Genomic DNA, 17,399 nt, shown 5'->3' with positions numbered 1-17,399 from the left:
CTTTTTAAGGTGGTGGGGACCACACCTCATACACAGGAGGAGAGTTCCACGGCCACGGGGTCATTCACACAAACACATAGAGTTTTCTTTTTTGCACAGCCTTTATCCCCTTTTATTTTACAGGTTGGCAGTTGCTGATGATGAGAAAGTGAGGATCCAGGCGAGTACCAGTCTGCCATATCCTCCCCCGGGTGTTGCTCCCATGAGGCACTGCCAACCTTCCCTCCCCTTTTTCATTAGAGAAGGGTAGAGATAGGTGCAAGATTAACACATGGAGAGTATGCGCGCACACACACCTTGTTTTTTTAAAGCAGTAGCAATTTATACAAACAGTGACTATCATTAGCATCAGTAGACAGAAGGCTGTAAACGTACCCTATGTCTAACTAAACAGATTTATTTAATGATCCGAGGTCTTTACCCCCAGAATATATAAGGACAGGCACATTGCAGTTTTTGTTGTAGTGAGGGGGGGGCTGCCTGTAGAAATCCTGGTCCGATCCCCCTGAGGCTCCTTTGTGTTTAGAGTGCATGGTATCAGACCCTGATCAAGTAAAAAGGTATCCTCCACTGGACATAAAAGTGGGGACTCATGCGACACAGGTCATGCTTGACAGTGGGGCATCCCTGAACTACATGCCTGTGACAGAATATAAGAAGATGAAATCACCACCTCACCTGAGCCCAGCACACGTAAGAGTTTTCACCTGGATGGTGAAGAAAACACTTCCATGCTTGGGCAAATTTGAAACAATTCTCACACACGAAGACAAATCGGTGACAGCATATATCCATGTCATTGAAGATCCCCAGGCAGAGGGCCTCCTCAGCCTGCCGACGGCGGAACGTCTCCGCCTGGTGGAGATCCTTTACAGAGTCAGTGATGATCCGGATTTAATCCGCAAGTTCCCCAAATTATTTACTGGGCTAGGCAAAATGAACAAATGCCAGATCTGCCTCCACATCAATGATCAAGTGCGCCCTGTGGCTCAACACCCTCGACGAGTGCCTTTTCATCTTCAGCAAGCGGTGGAGGAGGAAATTCAGGAGCTGTTACAAACTGACATTATCGAAAAGACAGATGGTCCTACGCCATGGGTGTCTCCTGTCGTCATAGTCCCAAAGAAAGGCACTCCAGACAAAGTGTGCCTATATGTAGACATGAGACTTCCCAATACTGCCATAGAGAGAGAGCATCACCCAGGATCCCACCTGAGTGACATGATAACCGCCTTGAATGGATCTGAACAAGGGCTATCACCAGCTGGAACTCCATCAGAAATCAAGAGATATAACGACTTTTGCTACACATTTAGGTTTGTTTTGATACAAGAGACTATGTTTTGGCATTTCATCAGCAGCTGAAATCTTTCAGGTAATGATTCGGCAGACCATCCGACACATACCCAACTCACTGAATTACAGTGATGACATCCTGCTATATGGGTCAAACACGCAGGAGCATGATAAGGCGCTGGATCGAGTATGCAATGCTCTTCTGGAGGCCAACTTGGCTCTCAACAAAGATAAGTGTGAGTTCCACCAATCCACTCTCAAGTTCTTTGGCCACGTGTTTTCGGGAGCCGGCATGAAGCCTGACCCGGAGAAAGTGACTGCACTCAACGCCACCAAGAGTCCCCAAGATGTCAGTGACATTCGTTCCTTTCTGGGCATGGCGAGCTATTGTGCCAGATATATCAAAGACTATGCCACCATCAGTCATCCCCTGAGAGCTCTCACCATGCAAGGACAACCTTTTATGTGGAGTTCCCAATGTGAGAGGGTCTTCCTGGAAATCAAACAGGCTGTTGAGGCTGCAGACAATCTGGCATACTTTAGCCCCAAGAGAAAGACTGAAATAACAGTGGATGCCAGTCCAGTAGGTCTGGGTGCCATCTTGGCCCAGTATGACAAAGACAATGATCAACGGCACATCGTGGCCTACGCCAGTCGCAGTTTGATTGAAACAGAAAAGGCCTATTCTCAACTAGAGAAGGAGAGTCTCGCAGTTGTCTGGGCTTGTGAGCACTTTCACGTCTTCATCTATGGCAAGCATTTCACCATGATAACAGATTATCAGGCGTTGGTCACCATATTTGGCAACACTCATGCCAAAATGCCACCTAGGATAGAACGTTGGGGCCTGCGCCTACAGGAATACACATACACAATCATACACAAACTGGGGAAAGGGGAGAATCCGGCGGACTACATGTCCCGACACCCTCAGGAATCCCAGGCCTCGCCTCTGTCAATTGCTGAAGAATACATCCATTTTGTAGTAGGATCAGCCCGACCTCCGGCCATTCCCTTAGAGGCAATCCAGGAAGCCACTGCCCAAGATGGCATTCTTCAGAAAGTCATGCGCCGACTGCGCACCCATCGATGGAGACACGACAGTGAGTAGGAGCAGACCGATCCTCAGGTCCGCCAAGAAATGCAGGCGTTCAGACACATCTGTGAAGAGCTATCCGCCACCTCGGAGGGGCTCCTCCTGAGATCCCTTCAGATTGTCATCCCGAGGCAGTTACGACAAGGAGTCATTAACCTGGCTCATGAAGGTCACCGGGGAGTGGTTGCAACCAAAAGAAATCTCCGTGAGCGAGTCTGGTTCCCGCTGCTCGATACCATGGTGGAGGCCACCCTCAAAGACCTCCCCCAGTGTCAACTAGTCAGCCATGGAACACCCCTGCCCCCGCTTCAAATGACTAAACTACAAGATGGAATCTGGCAAGAACTAGCCATGGACTTTTATGGACCCCTTCAATCGGGCAAGTATGTGGTGGCTATCATGGATGAGTACTCAAGGTTTCCGATAGCCCAATTCGTGCCCTCCACTAATGCCTCCTGCACCATCGCAGTTCTTGATGAGGTGTTTGCCGCCTGGGGTGTCCCAAAGGAACTCAAAACGGACAATGGTCCTCCTTTCAATGGCCCGGAGTTTAGTGAGTTTGCACGACACCTTAACTTTAGACTTCGAAAGGTCACGCCTCTGTGGCCACAGGCTAATGGCACTATTGAGAGGTTCTTGGCAACTCTGAAGAAAACATTCAAACAAGCCACGCTTGAAAAGAAGGACTTGCAAGTTGCCCTCAACAAAGTCTTGCGAGCCTACCGGACTACCCCACAGGAAAGTGCCCGGCCACTCTCATGCTGGGGCGACCCATCAGAACCAGAATCCCGACATGGGAAGGTGCTCTGCGACCAGTGTCTCCGACACATGTCCACCAAGAGGTGGCTCTTGCTGATCGCACCAATAAGAACAAGATGAAATCATATGCGGACCATCGACAGCGAGCCAAGTCTCCTTCCTTGCAGACAGGGGACTGTGTGGTGGTCAAACAAGAACAATCCCGCAAGACAGATTGCAAGTTCAAAGACGAGCCATTGGTTATCACCCAACAAAAGGGCACCATGGTCACTGCGGCATCTGACAAGAGAAAGATTACCAGAAATGTGTCTCACTTTCAAAAATGCACGCCTGGCCTGAAGGAGGCTCTTGAACAAGATGGAGACATACCGGACACACAAGGACCCAGTCAAGTGTGCACAATCCAAAGACTCGATCAGCAGACTGAGGCTGAATTGGATGCTGGCGGTATGAGTCTGCGACCGAGAAGGAACATTCACAGACCTAAAAGACTGATTGAAGAACTTGAATAAAGTTAGTTAGTTCTTTTGTTAACAACGGGGGAGATGTTATGTCTTTGAGCATTCTAGTAGCTGGGCATGGGTGTAGTCCTGGGGTGGAGGAAGAGGCGGGGCACGAGCAGGAAAGGGTTAGTTAGAGTAGGGACAGGGACGAGGAAGGAGTGTGTTAATAAAGCTCCTTGAACATCAAGTAGTGTCTGTCATTATTGCATGCACGACACTACAATAAGGAATGCCTATCCTTTCTTATTTTCTGAATAGAACTAAAGACCCATCTCTTCAAGCAACGTCTTGCCCTTGTGTATCTCTGCCGTAAATTGGATGCTAACTGCCGCACTAGTCATCCACTCCCCTCTCTGCCACTACTGGCATGCTGTCTGATGAAGTTCCCTGCACCCTACCAGTGTACACCACTTGATTATTTTGCAGTCAGGCGTGCACTGTATAAGTACTCCATGCACATTCATTGATAGATTAATTTTTAAGGGGGTGCTAGAGGGTGAACAGCAAGATGGCTGCACCGTAGTGCAGCTCCGCCAGCCGTCTACATGATCCTGCATTTATCCTGCTCTCTAACTGTCATCCACACCTGGAAACGGGTGGCAATCCCTTCCTAACTGCAGGGAATTTTTTCGGTGGGGCCCAATCGCTGTTTGGAGCCTCCAAACAGAACAAAAGCAAAAGACACACAATTGATGGACCGAATGAAGAACAAATCAAAACATTCACCCCATTCAAGAGATCTGAATTAAATCCATCATTCTTTTGCTCACCATGCCACCCCAGTTTAGATTTGGCCAAATGAAAATCAGTACTGACCCTGTGCCTCATGGGAACAGTCCAGCCCAAACTGCTAAGCCATGTCTTCCCTGGACTGGAATCAAGCATGCTAGGACCGGTTTCTGGCTATCAGCCGTCTTTAGCCAGGATAGCTTGACTCCAGTGGTGTGGAGAGCACTGGACTTACGTATGAGCATACCCGTCCCCACTCGGGGTGACAAATGCAAAAACAACAGTTGATGGATAGAATGCAGGACAATGTCATACATTTACCCCAGTACAGAGATCAGGGCCTAAATCCATCGTTTTGTTTGCTCACCACACCACCCCAGTTCAGACATGGCCATATGCAAATCAACCTTGACCCTGTGCCTCATGGGAACAGACCAGCCCGAACTGCCAAGCCAGGTCCTCTCTGGACCGGAAACAAGCATCCTAAGAGCGGTTTCGGGGTTTCACCCCTCTTCAGGCAGGATAGCTTGATTCCAGTAGCACAGTGAGCCCGGGACCCATGTCTGGGCAAACCAGGCACATTTAGGGCGAAAAAGCAAAGGACACACAATTGATGGTCGGAATGCAAAACAAATCAAAACATTCACCCCCAGTCAAGAGATCTGGGTTAAATCCATCATTATTTTGCTCACCATGCCACCCCAGTTTAGACCTGACCATATGCAAATCAGTCTTGACCCTGTGCCTCATGGGAACAGTCCAGCCCGAACTGCCTAGCCAGGTTCTCCCTGGACCAGTAACAAGCATCCTAGGACCAATTTCGGGGTTTCACCCCTCTTCTGCCAGGATAGCTTGATTCCAGTGGCACAGTGAGCCCAGGACTCACGAATGGGCATGCCTGACGTACTTAGGGCGAGAAAGCAAAAGACAGTGCGAAGCACGGACATTGGTGTGCCGGTGGTAAATCAACATGGGGGCCGCGTGATCAGTGGCTGTGAGCAAGGTGTCATCTGCTGCAAATTTCGGGAACAATTAGAGGTCAAAAGATGTAGCGACTCTCCTACCTGCAGGCAGTGCTGCCACCAACTAGTGCCTGGCTGTCCAAAATCTTCTGCCCCCAGGTCCGAGTGGCTGGTGCCGGGGCGCCCTTCGGGCCACTATGTCTACCTATTGCCTGTGTGGCTCATGCTGCCTTACTGTTGTGTGGGCTAGGCTTGGTTTGCACACATGTTATGTTAGCATGGCTTATTAGAAGTTTAAACGCCATTTTACCTTTTGCTGCTTTTGCACACAACTCTGCATATAGCTGTTTTTGTGAGTTAGGCTGAACGAATGTCTTCACATGAGAAAGACTTGTTTTTGACATCCCTAGACTTACATCATGACCCTCAAGGTTATCATAACATGGTAGCTGTTGTTCGAACTGATCGGCTAACGATTTTTAGACACAACAAATGGCAGCTGCGAGCCAACTGAAATTCTGGCTCCTTTATTATTGCACAGTTGCCATGATTTCACACACTTGGAAGATTTTCCTTTTCCAGGGATGCAGAGAGCTTCTGTTGATCCTGATGTGATTCACTCTTGCTGAGCTGAGAGGTAATTGCGTCCCACGAACAAGCCTAAGAGACCTTCTTTAGTTTATAAAACTTAGGGCCAGATGTAGGTAGCCCAATACCGGTCGGTAACGGCCGAAAATCGGTGTTTTCGGCCGTTACCGACCGGTATTGAGCAATTGGGATGTAGGAAAGCAAAAATCGTCAGATTTGGTAAATGTACCGAATCGGTAAAGTTACCGTATCGGAAAAATTACTGAATCGGTAAATTTACCGAATCGCAACGGTTTGCGATTCGGTAATTGTACCGAATTGGTAAAAATGAATATTGAGATGTAAGGAAGCTCTTAAATACCGAATTTGCTTGAAATTCGGTATTTAAGAGTCGGTATTTACCATGGATTGAAATCAGGTGGTAACCAGGTGCAACCTATAAAAATGGACCCAAAATGCAATTCTACTTGCACAATGGCGGCATTTTATAACATTGCAAGACGGCTACGGCTACAGGAGGAAGGAGAGAGGGAATGGCAGAGAGAGGAGCAGGTCTACAGACAGAGGATCACCCTGTTCATGCTCACAGAGGCAGAGATACTCCAGAGGTACAGGTTGGCCCCAGACACCATCACGGAACTCATCAGGTACCTCCACCCACTGTTGGAGCATACTACCCCAAGGGCACACGCTATTCCACCCCACGTGCAGGTGCTGTGCAACGTACACCTGCTTGCGTCTGGGAGCTACCAGAGTGTGGTTGCTGCGGTAGGTGGGGTGACCCAGAGCAGCCTGTCAAGGTTTTTCCACAAATTCCTTGACACACAGCTACACACACAACTCAACCATGGGAAACGGCAATAGTAAAAAGAATTTAGATACGGCTCAGCCAGCTCCACCCAAGAACTCACCTGCATATAATGTGGGTATAAAAAGAAGCTTAAGCTCAATTATGTACACACACAAGTGGCACGATCTCACATCTACAAACCCGGATCTACAGTTCCCATTTAATGGCACATATGACATGGCAAAATTATCATATTTGCGCCAGATGTTGAATTTAAAGGGAAAGAAGGTTAGAAGCGTGGAATGGGAGGCGTACTATAGTTGGGACTGTGTGTTAAGTGAGATGCGTTCAACCAGCACAGTCGAATCAAAGGTCCACAGTGAACTTATGGAAATTAAAAAGAAAGTATTACAGGCAAAACTGGAGGGCAGATGGAGAAAACATCATCTAGACGTAGTAGGCGCATTCCCATCCGTCCAAGTTAAAGAAAATGAGAAGGTAGAAGGTGGGGCAGGGGTGGACCAACTCCTAGAAGATATTCTCTTGGGATGCCTGGGTGGTGATTCACCGCTGCATGCACCTGAGCCAGAACCCGCTGAGCTAACTCCCGGGGAATGAGAGGCAGCCATAACCTTTGTACACAGAGCATTGAAAGATAAGGTTGCGAGACCGGAATTGGAGGCTGTCCAAGACCTGGGTACTCTGAAACTAATGAGAGAAACAGCGGTTAAAGCTGCTTCAGACTACAACGATAAGAAACACAGTATTCTCAAAGAATGTGTTAAGAAACAGGTTAAAACACCTAAACTAATAGACAGACAGTGGCAGCAATTATTTGAGGATGAATCACAGGATGACTCATTCAGCCAGCCACAGTGGCACTCACTAATATGGGATGCATTTACGTACGTCCACCACACAGAACATGACATTTCGATCTTAGAGAAATGTTTGGCAGAAACAGAGTTGACTCCAGAGAGCAAAAGACGAGGCAGCCTGGGGGGGATGGTGGGAGGAGCTTCTGCCTCCAACCCAAACTCACCAAAATTGATGCTAAAGAGCGACTCTTTAAATTGTAAAGCACTACTACAGCGGCTAGTGGAGGGCTCACTAACAGTGGACTCATTTATATAAACACAGGGTAGAAAGTATTTAGAGAAAACTCTGTCTTTAGCACGAGCAGAGTTAATGAACATAGGACCTCAGGCCCATTTAGCATAAGCAAAAAAAGCCAAGACCCAGACAACCACAGGTAACAGTACCCAACTACCAGCACAATATGATTGGGAAATAGGGAAGTTCGGATTCACAGATTCAGATTTAATAACATGGGAGGAGTCTAAGTTGCAGGACATGCTTAAATATGCTATAGAAAAATTACAACAATGGAAGCAGCTAATACACACATGTGCAGTAATTGACGTAGCCCACTCTCTGGCCCACTCCATCACCTCAGCCGACATAACAGATTCCTCCACCACAACTAAAGTCCCATCACTTATCATGCCCCTAAGGGAGATACCGCCACCATCTGGCAGTGCGCCAAATGAATTAGCATATTTTTATGTCCCATGGTCCAGGCAGGACATCAATTGTTTTTCTAGAGACTTCCCCAGACTTAGAGACAAACCCTGAAAGTGGTATGAAGAGTTACAGAGAATGTCTGCCTTAGGGGGGTTACTATGGAGAGATCTTGATACGTTGTTTGATATCATTATCCCAAAGGACCTTTGGGAAGAATGTAAAGGGAAGGTTGGGTGGCCAGACGTGGAGCCAAAGAAGGGCGAGGGAGGGATGCCAGGTCCATAAATAGATGAGTTTTATAAGAAGGTGGTGGAACACTTGAAGGAGAAGGTACCTGAAGATAGGGTTGATTGGAGCAAAATTACGAGTACTAAACAGGAGAAAGATGAAAGTGTAAATACATACTTTGACCGCCTCCTGCAAGTATATAGGCAGAACAGTGGATTGAAAAACCCGATGGGGGATGCGATGCCGGCCCTGGTAACTACATTTGTACAATGCCTTGCACCACCTATCAGAACACACTTGCAAACATCTTTTGTCTGCTGGCAGCAGGAACCTATAGAAAAAGTGCTGTCAGCGGCTAAATACTGCTCAGATTTCCAGTCTAGTGCGCAGGCGATGGAGACAGAAAAATTAAAGAAAGAAAAAGTGAGGCTAATGGTAGCACAAGAACAGTTTTACAGCAATAACAGGGGGAGGGAGAGGATCAGAGGAGGGGCACAAGGCGCAGGAAAACAACAGACAAGTAGGGCACCTTCTATACCCCACAGATCAGCCTCCCTGTCACCACAAGGAACAGCATGTTTCTATTGTAAGGACCCCACCCATTGGAAAGCAGATTGCCCAATATTAAAGAAAAGAAATGAGGACAGTAGGTACAAACAGAACAGCGGGCAGGAGGGCAGACACCAGCACACAAACTACACTCGGCACATAGGGTACCGAGACAATACGCAACAGGAAAATGAGCATCAGCAGCTATGGACAGGAGGGGAAGGATGGACACCAGTAACAACTGACTGGCCTCCACCACCGCCCCAACATCATTCTAGGGATGCCTGAAAGTGGTAAACTGCGTGATAGCACCAGCAATAGCAGTAGATCAATCCGGACCATATGTAGAGGGAGAAATATTGGGTAGGGTTGTTCCATTTCTATTTGACACAGTGGCTCAAAGATCAATGCTGAAGGCACTAACAACACCCGAGGCTCTACTTTCTAGGACTACGATAACCGCAGTGGGCATGACTGGCCAATCGATTACAGAATACCTTACTGAGCCACTACAGTTTGTAGTAGGCACAATAACAGTGCACCACCAGTTTATTCTTAGCAGATTTTGCCCCGTGAATTTGCTGGGGAGAGATTTGTTATGCAAATTGCAATGCACCATACACTTCTCACCAACAGGGGTCTTTCTAGAGAGCAAGGCCGATGGCCTAATGTTGCAAGCTTTCATGACATGCCCCGACCCCACCATACCACCAGAACTACGCCATTGTGTGCCGCCTGAAGTCTGGGCAACAAGCGCCAATGATGTAGGGCGGGTATTGAACTACCCACCAGTGCAGATAAAACTAAAACCAGGGGCAATTCTCCCAAGAGTGCCACAATACAAAATATCTAAGGAGGGGGAGGAAGGCATCGCACCAGTCATAAATTACCTATTGAAGCAAGGAATTTTAAGGGAGGTTCAATACAGTCAATGTAACACCCCGATTCTCCCGGTGAAGACGGTAACCAAGGGCCCGAACGGGGCCCCTGTCTATCGATTCACGCAAGACCTGAGAGAATTGAACAAAATAGTGTTGCCATCTTTCCCAGTAGTCCTAAACCCAGCAACAATATTATCTAACATACCAGTGACAGCCAACACCTTTACAGTGATGGATCTTAGCTCCGCCTTCTTTACAATCCCCTTGCACCCCGACAGCCAGCATCTCTTCTTCTTCAGCTTTAGACAGAAGAGATTTTGTTGGACAAGGCTCGTGCAGGGCTACACAGAATCACCCTCCGTATTCACACATGCCTTAAAAACAGATTTAGACTCCCTGGTACTTAAGGAGGGGTCCACACTTATCCAGTATATTGACGATTTGCTATTGGCCTCGCCTTCAAAGGAGGCTTGTGCAAAGGACACCATCGCTGTCCTGTGCCACTTAGCACTAAAGGGATACAAAGTCTCCCCAAAGAAGTTACAGTTTTGCCTCACCTCTGTGAAGTACTTAGGCCATGAGTTAGCAGAAGGAATAAGAAAACTGTTGCCAGACAGAAGCTCGACAATAACACATTTTCCCAGATCCCCCACGCAGAGGGAAGTTAGGGCGTTCTTAGGGGTTGCAGGGTACTGCCGTCACTGGATACCAAATTTCTCTCTCATTGCGAAACCCTTACAAGCACTGACACACAAAGACATACCCGACACAGTACCCTGGTCACAAGAATGTGAGAAAGCCTTCAATGAGCTGAAAAAAGGATTGCGGGAAGCACCAGCACTAGGCATTCCGGACTATAGCAAGGATTTTCATATGTTTTGCGACGCGAAGGGAGGTTGTTCAATGGGGTCTTGGCCCAGAAGCATGGAGCCTTCTAACGCCCAGTGGCATATTACTCTGCAACGCTAGACCCAGTGGCCTCAGGGCTCCCGCCGTGTCTGAAAGCAGTGGCAGCCGCAGCACTTGCAGTGGAACAGTCAGACAACTTAGTGTTAGGACACACACTAGTCCTACACGTTCCACATGCAGTGGACACACTTCTCACATCCACAAATACACAGCATCTCACCAATGCACGCCTCACCAGGTATGAGTTAGTACTCTTGACACCACACATTATCATCAAGAGGTGTAACACCTTGAACCCTGCGTGCTTGCTACCAACTGAACATGAGCTGGAGGATTTTGATTCAGATGAGTCCTTACATGATTGTGCCTTGGCTATAGATAAGCACACTAAGATACGACCAGACCATAAAGATACACCACTCCCAGATGCTCAAGGAGATTTGTTTGTAGATGGATCATGCTTAAGGGATGACACAGGAGTACTGCAAGCATCCTATGCGGTGGGCACAGCTACTAAATTATTGGAAGGAGGGAGACTGACAGCAGCAAAAAGTGCACAGGCAGCTGAACTCGTGGCACTTACCAGAGCATATGCGTGGGCTGAAGGAAAGAAAGTGAACATATACACGAACAGCCAATATGCTTTTGGGGTGGTCCATGACTTTGGCCAACTGTGGTCAATGAGGGGGTTCCTTACATCAGCAGGTCAGCAGATACAACATGCACAATTGATTTGTGACCTCCTCCAAGTGCTGCTACTACCTTTCAAAGTGGCTATCATAAAATGTGCTGCACACACTTCATCAAAAGACCCCATTTCCAGAGGCAATGCTTTCATTGACCAAGAAGCGAAGAGAATAGCGCTTACAGGCTGCCAGCTAGCAATGGTACGATTAGTAGACAACAGGACAGACACAAGAGAGGATAGTGGTTCACTACATTCTGACCCAATACACATTCAGATGAATGCAGCCAACCAGGAAAAAGAGGAGTGGGCGCAACAGGGTTGCACACAAACAAAGGAGGGGCTATGGATGGGGCCTAATGGCAGGATATGTTTGCCTTCCACCATGCTCCCTTCAATGAGCAATTCAGAAAAAGGGGTGGTGATGAACAGAGTGTCTGAATTAAGCAGACCACTCTTACCCAGTCCAAAGATCAGGGCTTGATCCATCACCGTTATTTAGCTCACTGCCCCATCCCAGCTCAGAACCTGGCTATATGCAAATTAGTCTGTCCCTGGCCCAGTGCATCATGGGGACAGGGCAGACCAAACTACCAAGCCAATTCTTCACCAGAAAGGAGACAAGCTTCCGGGGACCGGTTTCTGCCATTTCAGGCGTCGTCGGCCCGGCTTGCTTGAATCCTGATGGAGCAGTGAGCAAGGGACTCATGTCTGAGTATACCCTGCCACACTTATAGTGGCCAAAAACGATTCAGAAAAGGGGGTGGTGATGAACAGAGTGTCTGAATTAAGAAGACCACTCTTACCCAGTCCAAAGATCAGGGCTTGATCCATCACCGTTATTTAGCTCACTGCCCCATCCCAGCTCAGAACCTGGCTATATGCAAATTAGTCTGTCCCTGGCCCAGTGCATCATGGGGACAGGGCAGACCAAACTACCAAGCCAATTCTTCACCAGAAAGGAGACAAGCTTCCGGGGACCGGTTTCTGCCATTTCAGGCGTCGTCGGCCCGGCTTGCTTGAATCCTGATGGAGCAGTGAGCAAGGGACTCATGTCTGAGTATACCCTGCCACACCTATAGTGGCCAAAAACGATTCAGAAAAGGGGGTGGTGATGAACAGAGTGTCTGAATTAAGCAGACCACTCTTACCCAGTCCAAAGATCAGGGCTTGATCCATCACCGTTATTTAGCTCATTGCCCCATCCCAGCTCAGAACCTGGCTATATGCAAATTAGTCTGTCCCTGGCCCAGTGCATCATGGGGACAGGGCAGACCAAACTACCAAGCCAATTCTTCACCAGAAAGGAGACAAGCTTCCGGGGACCGGTTTCTGCCATTTCAGGCGTCGTCGGCCCGGCTTGCTTGAATCCTGATGGAGCAGTGAGCAAGGGACTCATGTCTGAGTATACCCTGCCACACCTATAGTGGCCAAAAACGATTCAGAAAAGGGGGTGGTGATGAACAGAGTGTCTGAATTAAGCAGACCACTCTTACCCAGTCCAAAGATCAGGGCTTGATCCATCACCGTTATTTAGCTCACTGCCCCATCCCAGCTCAGAACCTGGCTATATGCAAATTAGTCTGTCCCTGGCCCAGTGCATCATGGGGACAGGGCAGACCAAACTACCAAGCCAATTCTTCACCAGAAAGGAGACAAGCTTCCGGGGACCGGTTTCTGCCATTTCAGGCGTCGTCGGCCCGGCTTGCTTGAATCCTGAGGGAGCAGTGAGCAAGGGACTCATGTCTGAGTATACCCTGCCACACCTATAGTGGCCAAAAACGATTCAGAAAAGGGGGTGGTGATGAACAGAGTGTCTGAATTAAGCAGACCACTCTTACCCAGTCCAAAGATCAGGGCTTGATCCATCACCGTTATTTAGCTCACTGCCCCATCCCAGCTCAGAACCTGGCTATATGCAAATTAGTCTGTCCCTGGCCCAGTGCATCATGGGGACAGGGCAGACCAAATTACCAAGCCAATTCTTCACCAGAAAGGAGACAAGCTTCCGGGGACCGGTTTCTGCCATTTCAGGCGTCGTCGGCCCGGCTTGCTTGAATCCTGATGGAGCAGTGAGCAAGGGACTCATGTCTGAGTATACCCTGCCACACCTATAGTGGCCAAAAACGATTCAGAAAAGGGGGTGGTGATGAACAGAGTGTCTGAATTAAGCAGACCACTCTTACCCAGTCCAAAGATCAGGGCTTGATCCATCACCGTTATTTAGCTCACTGCCCCATCCCAGCTCAGAACCCTTGCTCACTGCACCATCAGGATTCAAGCAAGCCGGGCCGAAGACGGCTGTAATGCCAGAAACCGGTCCCCGGAAGCTTGTTTCCTTTCCAGTAAAGAATTGGCTTGGTAGTTTGGTCTGCCCTGTTCCCATGATGCACTGGGCCAGGGACAGACTAATTTGCATATAGCCAGGTTCTGAACTGGGATGGTGCAGTGAGCTAAAACACGGTGATGGATCAAGCCCTGATCTGTTGACTGGGTAGGAGTGTTCTGATTAACTCAGATACTCTGTCCATCACCACCCCCTTTTGAAATTATTTTGGCCACCATAAGTGTGGAAGGGTATGCTCAGATGTGAGTCCCTTGCTCACTGCACTATCAGGATTCAAGCAAGCCGGGCCGAAGACGGCTGTAATGCCAGAAACCGGTCCCCGGAAGCTTGTTTCCTTTCCAGTAAAGAATTGGCTTGGTAGTTTGGTCTGCCCTGTTCCCATGATGCACTGGGCCAGGGACAGACTAATTTGCATATAGCCAGGTTCTGAACTGGGATGGTGCAGTGAGCTAAAAAACGGTGATGGATCAAGCCCTGATCTGTTGACTGGGTAGGAGTGTTCTGATTAACTCAGATACTCTGTCCATCACCACCCCCTTTTGAAATTATTTTGGCCACCATAAGTGTGGAAGGGTATGCTCAGATGTGAGTCCCTTGCTCACTGCACCATCAGGATTCAAGCAAGCCGGGCCGAAGACGGCTGTAATGCCAGAAACCGGTCCCCGGAAGCTTGTTTCCTTTCCAGTAAAGAATTGGCTTGGTAGTTTGGTCTGCCCTGTTCCCATGATGCACTGGGCCAGGGACAGACTAATTTGCATATAGCCAGGTTCTGAACTGGGATGGTGCAGTGAGCTAAAAAACGGTGATGGATCAAGCCCTGATCTGTTGACTGGGTAGGAGTGTTCTGATTAACTCAGATACTCTGTCCATCACCACCCCCTTTTGAAATTATTTTGGCCACCATAGGTGTGGAAGGGTATGCTCAGATGTGAGTCCCTTGCTCACTGCACCATCAGGATTCAAGCAAGCCGGGCCGAAGACGGCTGTAATGCTAGAAACCGGTCCCCGGAAGCTTGTTTCCTTTCCAGTAAAGAATTGGCTTGGTAGTTTGGTCTGCCCTGTTCCCATGATGCACTGGGCCAGGGACAGACTAATTTGCATATAGCCAGGTTCTGAACTGGGATGGTGCAGTGAGCTAAAAAACGGTGATGGATCAAGCCCTGATCTGTTGACTGGGTAGGAGTGTTCTGATTAACGCAGATACTCTGTCCATCACCACCCCCTTGTGAAATTATTTTGGCCACCATAAGTGTGGAAGGGTATGCTCAGATGTGAGTCCCTTGCTCACTGCACCATCAGGATTCAAGCAAGCCGGGCCGAAGACGGCTGTAATGCCAGAAACAGGTCCCCGGAAGCTTGCTTCCTTTCCAGTAAAGAATTGGCTTGGTAGTTTGGTCTGCCCTGTTCCCATGATGCACTGGGCCAGGGACAGACTAATTTGCATATAGCCAGGTTCTGAACTGGGATGGTGCAGTGAGCTAAAAAACGGTGATGGATCAAGCCCTGATCTGTTGACTGGGTAGGAGTGTTCTGATTAACTAAGATACTCTGTCCATCACCACCCCCTTTTGAAATCCCTTCAATGAGCAGGCTGTTCCATGGGTCTTCACATGTGGGACGTGATGGTATGATCAGATTATTTTCTCGATGTTGGTATAACTCAAAATTTCGCCAGACAGCAGAAAGGCTTTGCAAGCAATGTTCTGTCTGTGCACAATACAACACCGGAAAAGGTACACCAACTGCACCTGGTCACTTCCCACCTCCTCACGGGCCATTTGAAAGCCTTCAGCTTGATTTTATAGACATGCCACCCACCCAGACACACAGATATGTTTTGGTCATTGTCTGTATGTTTAGCAAATGAACAGAGGCCTACCCCACCAAACATTGTGATGCACAGAGCATGGCCAAGTCCCTACTGAAGGAACTACTGCCAAGGTTTGGGGTACCCTCCCTCCTTGCGTCCGACAATGGGCCTGCATTTATTTCCAATGTCATAAAGGGACTATGTAAGGGGCTAGCAATAACACAGAAGTTACATTGTGCTTACCATCCACCAGCAGCAGGCGCTGTTGAGAGAAAAAATGGGGTGTTGAAAAACAAGCTAGCTGAAATTTGTGCGTCAACAGACCTCTCCTGGGTAGATGCGCTACCCTTAGCATTACTAGCAATGAGATGTACAACAGACAGAGTAACGAAGCTGAGTCCACATGACGTTGTATTTGGCAGACCCATGCACATACATACATATGTCCACAGCCCCACTGTCAGTAAGTGACGACTTATTATTGTGTTACTGTAAGAAGTTGACGGACATTTTACGTTACCTCCATTGTCAGGTGCTGAAGTCCCTTCCAGAGGCCGCAACTCCACCAGCCCACGATCTACAACCCGGGGACTGGATTTGGGTGAAGTCCCACACTCGGAGGAATTGCTTGCAGCCCAGATGGAGGCGGCCAATGTAGGTTATTCTCACCACGGCTACAGCAGTGAAATGTGATGGTCTAACTTCATGGATTCACGCGTCACACACCAACAAAGCAACGCCTAAGGACGAAAGGCAGATCCAACCAACGCTGCTACCTACCGAAGTGCCTCGCCGAGAATATAACCTTCACTCCAGCAAACAGAAAGCTGCAGATACAGGTTAATCATTAATGAACTGCTGCCTAAATGCAAGTGCTCAGGACTGATAGACTTCGATCTGTGTCAATACAAGCCTGCCGCCAGCAGTCAGGATACAATTAACCATTTTGTGCCCAGGAAGGGACATAAGTGCAACTTTAACATTATTTATCCCAAGGCCAATATTGCTCAGTGAGCTAATAAGATACATATTTAATGAGATTGCCTTTCCCACGGGCCCAGAGCAAGTCCCTGAGCAAGTATTAACAGATCTACGTTTTGACATTCTCAATGGTGCCATTTCTGCAATAGAAAGCACCAGTTCTAGCATTATTCAAAACCTTGAACATTCTCCATCGTGCCGTTTTTGCAACAGAGGTCACTGGTCCTAGACTTATCCGAGACATTAAATGCAAGAGGAAAACAGTGGTTAAATACTTGACTCTAAGCGCCAAGAGGAAGAAGAAGAACAAAATTAGGGCCTATTCACAAGCCCAAGTGGACCAAGAATAAACTTAGGGTCTATTCACAAGAAGGTTGCATAGCATAGGGAGGGGCAGGTTTGTACAGAGTCATGCCATCCACTGAAAGACAGACATGTAACTGGAGAGCCGTGATCCTTGCAATTTTGTTACCAGCACCAGCAATACTAGTAACAACGATGATAATAGTGTATTCTGCTGAGCTTGAAATACCACATCTTAATGGAAGAGTGGGGGATGGTAGTGATGGAACTGAGCCAACAAAATACCCAAAAGACTATGAACAGAATATAACAACGAACATTACTGATATGGGGGTGGATGTGAATAAAGGGGACCAAGAAAGATTGTAGGATACATATGAAGGAAACCAATATATTGAAATGCTGAAACTATATGTGACAATTTTGAATATATCAGATTGCTATGTTTGCACACACCTG

This window comes from Lissotriton helveticus, chromosome 3_1 (assembly GCF_964261635.1).
Source record: "Lissotriton helveticus chromosome 3_1, aLisHel1.1, whole genome shotgun sequence".
Classification (NCBI taxonomy): Eukaryota; Metazoa; Chordata; class Amphibia; order Caudata; family Salamandridae; genus Lissotriton; species Lissotriton helveticus.
The sequence above is the reverse complement of the archived record's forward strand: the minus strand, read 5'-3'. Positions refer to the sequence as shown.